The sequence below is a fragment of the Benincasa hispida genome, chromosome 12 (genome assembly GCF_027475165.1).
Source record: "Benincasa hispida cultivar pf3 chromosome 12, pf3_genome.v1.1, whole genome shotgun sequence".
In the NCBI taxonomy this organism is placed as follows: domain Eukaryota; kingdom Viridiplantae; phylum Streptophyta; class Magnoliopsida; order Cucurbitales; family Cucurbitaceae; genus Benincasa; species Benincasa hispida.
Genome location: NC_143489.1, coordinates 72629787 through 72638776, shown reverse-complemented (window position 1 = coordinate 72638776; position 8990 = coordinate 72629787).

The following is an 8990-nucleotide window of genomic DNA, read 5'->3' as shown; positions in this document are numbered from 1 at the left end:
TCTCGAGGTAGATGCGTTGATGCGTTATTCCACCTACCTTGCGTTGATCGATTAATTTGCGTTGTCGTGTAGCCGCAATATTTCAATGGTTGCATTCGTTTAATAGCGCAACTCTACATGATGACCACAATCGCCTGACGAGCGCAATTCCTATGTGATGGACGCATGTGGCCGATCATCGCAACACCCATGCATTAATCTAATGTGTTTGCCTTGCGATGGAGGGCTTCTCCGCATACGGTCGTCTATGCGGTGGTTCGGTTTTCACGTTTGCGTTCATTTCATGCATTAGCTGCAAAGATAAAACATTGACCACATAATTAACGCAAAATAAAGGGTTAGCTGAGATTCGACACGTTGATTGACGCAAACTCATATTCTCGTGAATTCTTATCATGATCGACGTATATTCTGCCTAACAACCTTCATAATTCTAAGTAAAAGGCCTAAGATGACATGCATTTTTGCATGTCATCAAACTCCAACTAGGGGTATAAATGGTTTTGTTTGACTCGATTTTTATAGAAAACTGGATCGACCACTCAATCGGAGAAGAATTGATGTGAATTGAAACTGAACCGGTTATATTGAGAAACTGGGTCGGTGGGTTTGGTCGAGTCGACTCGTGGTTCGCCAAATGTTATGGGCGCGCGCGGAACTTGTTGGGACAGACACATGTCAATGCCTATTATACTTATAATCTAAAATAAAATGGATGTGTACGCACCTACCTAAAATCAAACTCACAATCTATTGTTTCCATGAGCGCCTAATTACCAACTTGACTAAGGAAACTTAAACTTTATTGTATCTATATTATTATAGGTCGGTTCGATTTCCAATCCAGTTTTTCTGCCTAACCTAAAATCGACAGATAATTTTTAGCTTTTAATATTTTCAACCTGATGCCACCTATCGACCTGATAAGTGGTTTTTTCGGTTTGCCTATCGACCTGATAAGTGGTTTTTTCGGTTTGTTCTATTTTCCTTGTATCCCTAACTCCACCTGACTTATGGAATTAGAAATCCAGCAAAATAGTATAGTTTATGTTCATATACGATAGCACAAGGAGCCAACTTCTTTAGAATCTTTTTAGATCGTTTACAATTTCAAACAACGTGACAATAATTTCCAAAGCTTTTTTTGCAGAACGGGCAATGGATTGAGTCACAGATTTTCTTGGTGATAAATGTTTGCCTCTATCAGAAGGGCTCTGTTACATACCTATCCAAAATGTTTGCCCCTAAGGAAATATTTTGTTTTTCTAAGGATGTTTAGGACCCTTTTGATAGCATTCTCGTTTCTGGTTTCTATTTCTCATTTTTAAACTTACTTGTTCAATAACCTTTCCCATTTTTTACTTCTAAAATTTGAGCAACATTTCTGAAAATGGGGCCAAATTTGGTTTCTCCCTATTTTTTTTTTTTTAGATTAAATATTTCTATAAACAAGGCTTGGTTAGTTGGTAGATAAAAGTCCCCTTGCATTTTTGTGCCTCTCAATCTTGGGATCAATTTCTAGGTAAGACAATTTTATTTTATATTTTTTATATATATATTTCTTCCTTTCTTTTATATTTCTTTCTTTCTATTTTTTAAAGATTTTTCTTTTCTATATTTCTTTCTATCTTTTATTTTTATCATTTTTTATTAATGTTTTATATTTATATTTTAATTTAATTTTGAGTTTTAATTTTCTAGTATTTAAATTTATATGTTTTTTTTTTGTTTCTAAATTTCATATTTTCAGTATGTATATTAATTTTTTTTAATTTTTAATTTTATATTTGCAATATGAAAGTTTATATATTGTTTTAAATTTAAATTTTTTATTTTTAGTACGTTTGAAACCAGTTAAAATTTTACATATATAAATTTTGTGTACTAAGATATTCATTTAGGTTCACTTGAATATTTTACAACCACGACATTAACATACTAATATAATTGAGTTGGATTTGAATTGATATCATTTAATACAAATGACTTGAGTGAGAGATAATATTGCAAATCAAATTTTAGCAACATATGAATGATAGAAACACTTGTATTATTATTTTTAATTTTGCATCGGGACTTATGAGTATTTGATAATGTAAATATTTTATAATTTTTAATGCAATATATATATATATATATTACTTATCATAATGAAAATGTATTTAAATTATAAAGAGAAAAGGTAAGGGAAAAAATACAAGAAACAACAATTGATTATCAAACAACTTTCAGTTTCTTTTTTTTTTTTAAGAAATAAGAAACAAAAATAGTTATCAAACATATTCCTCTTTGTAGTTTTTAAAAAACAAGAAACGAGAAAACAGAAAATAGTATTGGATTTTATGTCTTAGACTCATGGTTTGTAAATAAATAAACATATTACTGCTAATTAATAAAATAATTTGTTATTTTATACTATGTCTTCAATTTGCATAACTTATTTCCAATCAAGCAAAATCGAAGGCTATTGGCATGAAACTTGAACCGTATGTAGCCAATGTACATTGGATTATGTTAAAGAAATAACATAAATGGTCTATAGTAGATGAACAATGTTGGTGTCTTATTCTAGTAACATTATGGATATGACCCACTTTGTAATCGTTACAAACAATACAATCCAAATATTTCATGTGGAGACATGTGAGTGGAGGTATCCTATAAAATGAGTTTGTATAAGACTGGATCGCAAAATAATCAATCTCTTTCTATAACTCCGTTTAATGAAAGAGATTAATATTTCACAAGATGATCATATGTAACTCGATCTTAATCCGAAGTGAGTTATAAACTCCTGCCTATGAGGGCTCATCCTTTGATTTGCATGGGTAAGAGTATCCCAAGTCGCTGCTCAATAAGCCTATCATATATAATTAACCAGTTCAATTATATCATATATAATCGAACTCCCTCTTGTCAATTTGAACATTTCAAACTAACCCAAAAACTGATTCTTGACTTTATCCAAGCTACCTAGGGGACGGACCTGTGACTCGAAGCTCCAACGGTACGTAAATAGTTGACTAAACTCTTTAGCCACGAGATCCACCATCCATTAACTGCCAGACATTCCACTAAAGACCAACAGCTAAATTCTTCTTACCACAGATATATTTCTATGTCCATCGGATATAACCAATCATGAGTACGATGGATATTTGTAAGTAAAGTTGGGCCAATTTACCATTTTTCCCCAGTAGTTACATCTCACTTCTTAAGTACCACTGATTTCTCTAATGAACAATACAACATAGTCCAACTATGTGTGAACACCTTTCGGGCCAAGAGAAGGTGTGTGGCACCACATCATTCAAGCCCTGGAATCAGTCCTTAAAGGAGCTATCTATCTACTTGCCCCTACTTGGGGAAGGAGTGAATTCCATCTTGTGTAGCTGAGTTCCCAGCTCCCAAATCAGACGAATCCTCAAAATGGTAGGTTTGAGCCAGCGACTTGGCCACTCGCACCCATACAAATCAAAGGACCGCCCTTAATGGTAAGAGTTCCCAACTCACTCAAGATTAAGGTCATGTTACTTATGGTCAACCTAGTGAAGTGAAGTCTTTGTCATGAACAGTGTTATATAACGAGATGTTAACACTTCTTGGTCAGGCTTTATACAAACTCTTTGTATAGGACGCTTCCTTTCGCATGTCCCCTATATGAATGATTAGGATCAGACCATCTGTGACAAGTCACAATACTTGTGATCATTCCACAAAGTGGGTCGTATCCATAGCATTACCAAGATAAGGTTTCCCTATATCCATATACTACGGACCATTTTGGTTATCACTTAAGACATGATCCACTTGTATGTCACCACATACATGCTTAAGTTACATACAGGTAACCAGGGCCTTTTTGTTTATTAGTTTGTGGTAAAGCAAATAAAACAAACAACTAAACAAAATCAAGATGTGAAGTAAAATATCATATATTATATAACACAAGTGTTCATACAAACTATTTAAAAACTACAGAACACAAGACTTTAGGGCATCAACCCCAACAATTTCAACATTTCAAATTCTCTCATCATGCTATTCTAAGGTTTAGTCCATTTGTGAGCTAGTAGGGGGACCTAATGGACCTACATATCATAGGCTCCAACAATTCAAGATTAATTGGTTAAACTCTTTAAACCGAATTAATCAATATTCGTTATCTACCGAGTCACTCCACTAAAGCCCAGTAGTTGCACTCCCCTCACTGTAGATATATTTCTGTCCACTTGTTTTAACCATAATTAGTAAGTCAGCCATTCACAAGTTGTTCGTAATAATGGCTGGGTCAAAAGCTGTTTTACCCCCAAGATTACATCTTGTTCCTTAAGTCCCACTGATTCTCTAATGAACAATTGGTTTGTGATCCAATCATTAAACCGAGTCCCTCTCAGGGAAATGAGAGGGTGAGGTCCCTTGTTCAAGACCCGAAGTCAATACTTAAGAGAACAACCTCTCTATTATCCCTAAAAGTAGGTAGAAGTGAATTCCGTCTTGTGCCATATGTCCCCAGCTATCTAACCAGTCTTACCCTTGAAATGGGAGGCTTATTGAGCCAACGCTGTTGAACCAACCCTTGCCCATGTAAATCTAAGGATAATCCCGAATAAAGAGGAGTTCATAGTTAGCTCAGGATTAAGGTCAAGTTATCTAGGTCATCGTTTTGAAATAGTCAGTTTTAAATAGTAAACAATGTTATAAAGTAAAAGTGACTTATTTCTCGGTCCGATCTTATATAAACTCTTTGCATAGGATGCCTCCACTCGTATGTCTCCACATGAACGATTCAGGATCACATCGTTTATACTAAATACAAAGTGGACTGCATCCAATAGTGTCCTCAGAATAAGGTACCCAGCCTTATCCATATACTATAGACCATGTTGGCTATCTACTCGAACTTGATCCACTCTTATATCTCCACATAAAGTCCAAGTATTCATGTAATATCCATGGCTCTTAGTTTATTGGATTTGGTTTTTATAAGTTCAATTTATATATTCAATAATAGTTTTATTGAATAAACTTTAATAACTACTTTATTGCAAATAGAATATGTTTAATTTTATAAATTGCGAATTTTAAGACATAAAACCCAACACCGTGCGCATCTCTTCTTCAACCCATTCATAGGGCAGCGTTGCAACGCTATTCATAGGGTTGTAACGCTGCGGCGATTTCTATAAATATTGCTCTTTGGTTTAGGTCAAAAGGTATGCTATTTTTTATGGAGGCCGAGGAGAGACCTAGTTTTCTTCCATTCCCCTTATCTTTTCAACATCAATAGGTTAGTGTAATTTTTTTATTGTAAACATGGATTGGATCATTTCTCATGGATTTGTCTATGAATATTTTAGGTAAATTTCTTTTAGTTTCTTGGATCAAAGATTCAATATTAAATTCTTGAGTTTTTTGCTTTCAATTGATGGTTTGCAATTTTTTGTGTGTTTTTTTAATCTTCTTTAATTTTTGAACGCATGATTTTGAGGTTGACTTTTCATGCATAATCATGCATGCTAATTGATTCTTAGTTCGTCATAATTTTTCATGAATATCTTGTCAAATTTATTTTTGCATAAGAATGACTTGCTAAGGTCTCCTAAGTAGTAATAGTAAACTAGCCATTTGATAGCTATTCCTAGAATGTGTTAATTGCTAGGTTCAAAGATAACATTGGTTAATTGAATATGGCTTTCCTGATAGTTAATTGGCATAATTGAATCCTAAATAGTAATGCATGTGTTTTTAGTTCTATATGGCCGCTATCGAACCCAATAGAATTTAGAAGCATGTAGATTAGTTAAGGTATGGCCTTTCCCAACCTTAATTAATAACTAGGATGCTTTCTTGGTTAGATTCATGCTAGTTGTCCGCCACTATAGAGGCTAGTTAGATCGAATCGAGCGAGTAGTTATGCATGCATAATTCGATTGTATAATTAATTGGCAGAACACGATGAATGAAATTACATCGAATGTCTATCTTGATTTGAGAACTAGATGAGCCATTTCTTGTTTATATTTATCCCTTGCAATTTAAATTACCTGCATTTTTTCAAATTATTCAGAAACCAAAACCTCGTTTCTACTGCTTTTCAAAGTCAAATTTAGCTTATGAGAGATTTAATTCTTGGCCACTCTGTGGTTCGACCCCGTACTTACCAACATTGCTACGTTTTTGTAGCAATAGGAGTAGTTCGGTGATCTTTACAAACTTTCTTTTGATTTGTGGTTCTTTCCAAGAATCGACACCGAAAAAAGTGTTGCAACAAAATACGACAGCGTTGCAATGCTGCCTTGCGAATGCAGCTACTATCTTACAGCGTCGGGCGAGCGTTGAGCTTAGGCATGTAACGAGCATGTAACGAGCATTACAACACTCTAACTAGGGTATTTTGGTCATTTTCACTCCTTTGAAGCCTAGATGCTCAAATCAATTCCAATTTGCCTCAAATTTATCCCATAGCTCTAAGTGCTCAACTCTACCCCTCGGTTGCTCGGTACCTACAAAATAAGATAATTAACACATAAAATATCCTTAATGAGTCAAAATTAAGCAAGAAAATATAGCTCTTTTTTAGAGCTATCCTAGATTCAGTCGAAGGCACGGTGGGACGAGCCAAGCAAATTTGGTCAGTGGCACGATGAGGTGAGTAGATATGATAACATTTGTCGAAATATTTTTTGTCAGAGAGGAGTTTCTCTAGACTTTTGAGATCTCTCTATAATTTCCCAAAAACTTCTCTTCTCCTCTCAACAATTTTTCCTCACTTTCAAAATCTCAGAGCGCACACCTCCGAGGATTCTCTACACAAAAGAGAATATAGAAGGCTCCAATTGGTGGTATCACCTTTAGGTATTCGTGATTGTATGAATTGTTCGTGATCCTTTTGGAGAAAGGAATTTCGTGAAGGCTATGAATCTTCAAGGGAAAGTCTTTCTTGAAACCCTAATTTATTTTTCTCTTTCTTCCTTGCATGTTGTATTTTCTGTAATTTGCATAATTGTGTTCTGTAAAATTTCTTTTCTATGTTAAATAAAAATTGAGAACAATCCTCGTTTTCGATACGGAGCTTCACAGTTCCTTCATCACGGCCATTTCTTCCTCCCTTTCTTTTCTTCTTCCCCCTCCCTCTCTTTTCTCTTTCCGACGATGTGAATTTCAAGCGAGAGATGGACGACGTGGGGCGAGCAGATCTGATGATGTGAGACGACAAGTATAGGGGCGAATTGATGGCGTGGCACAGGACGACACGAATGGCATGGGCTGAGTCAACAACATGGGGCGAAAGAATGGTGACGGGACAAGCAGATTCGGTCAACGGCATGGTGGAGCAAGCAGATCTAGTTGACGGTACTGCGAGCCGAGCAAATTTGGTCGACGTCACGGTGGGGTGATTAATATGTAAATATATACTGTGACATATATAACCGTTTATTTTATATAAACAATGATGGTTTTGTATTTAAATTTCTTGTTTTATGATATGTAAACTTATATATATTTTAGTGTTGGAATATACTGAATATACTGTGGTTTATATTGTACTGTCATATGGATACAATTATCTATTTTAGTATCTTTATATTTCATATATTGGTTAATATATAAAATGTTATAAGGTATATTTTGAAAATAACCATGAATTTTCTAGAAAAACCAACAAGTTACCTTGAAATCAGAGTTATATTTGAGTATATACAAAATATATTTACCAGTATATTTCATATATTTATTGGAACATTTCTAAATAAACGATAGAATGTATTACATGCACACAATATATCACATAATACTCAAAACAAACAATAAACTTTTATATAAAACATCTTCTTTAGGCCATATATTTTTAAAATGTCTTTAAATTTGAATTTTTCTAGAAAGACTTTCACTATTATTTTTGGACAAATTTACCCTTTTCTATTATTTTTATGTCTAGTATATATATATTTTTCTATTTCAAAGCTCTCTTAATGATGAAGAGAGATAATACATTTATTGTGGAGAGAGATAATACATTTAATATGATTTTTTTCTCATTTTCAATTGGAGAGAGAAAATGTATTTAATATAATTTTTTTCTATTTTTAGTCAGAGAGAGAATGCATTTAACTTTTGATTTTCGATATTATGTGATAGATTCCATTGTTTTTTTTAGTATTAATTTGTTTTCATGTAATATATTCCATTGTTTATTTGGTATACTTGATGTGTATGCACTTTTAATTAGGTATCGACTATGTGCCTGGAATATATTGCCCAGATGTCTAATATATATGTCACTCCAATGCAATTTTTATATGATGGTCTCACTTATTTGAGTTTGTCTATTATAGCTCATTACTTATTTTTTTAGTTTGTTTATATTTTGCGTTATTATCTCATATATACCATAGTTTAAATTCATGATTATTTTTAAACATGCGTTAGAACATTTGTCTTAGATGTTTGCAAATATTCTAACCAATATATGAAATATACTAGTAAGATTGACTAAATTTCATTTAAGTAAATTTAAATGAAGCTCTCTAATAGAAATCACTAATTCTTAATTAATGTGACCGATTCAAATTCAATTTAAAATTTCATGGTTTTCACATAAACAAAGCTATCTACCACAGTATGTAAATCACAAATGAACTTAATGTTCAATATATATTAATATATACATTATAAAATAGGAAATCTCAATAAAAAAAAAAAAATTGAAGATATGTATCACAGTATATATCGAAAAATAACCCTAAGAAGTACATATATCACAGTATATATTGAATATCCTACAAAAGCTCCGACAAATCGAAGAAGAAGAAGTACATATATCTCAGTATATATCTAAAAATATTATAAAAGCTCCAAAAAACCAAACATCATATGTTGTCTCTTATATCCAACACTTACGGCTTTCTAAACCAGATCTGCTCATTTGCCTATCTGTGTGTTCGTGTGTGTTTGCGACCACCTCCCACCATGAATACCTCGCCTGA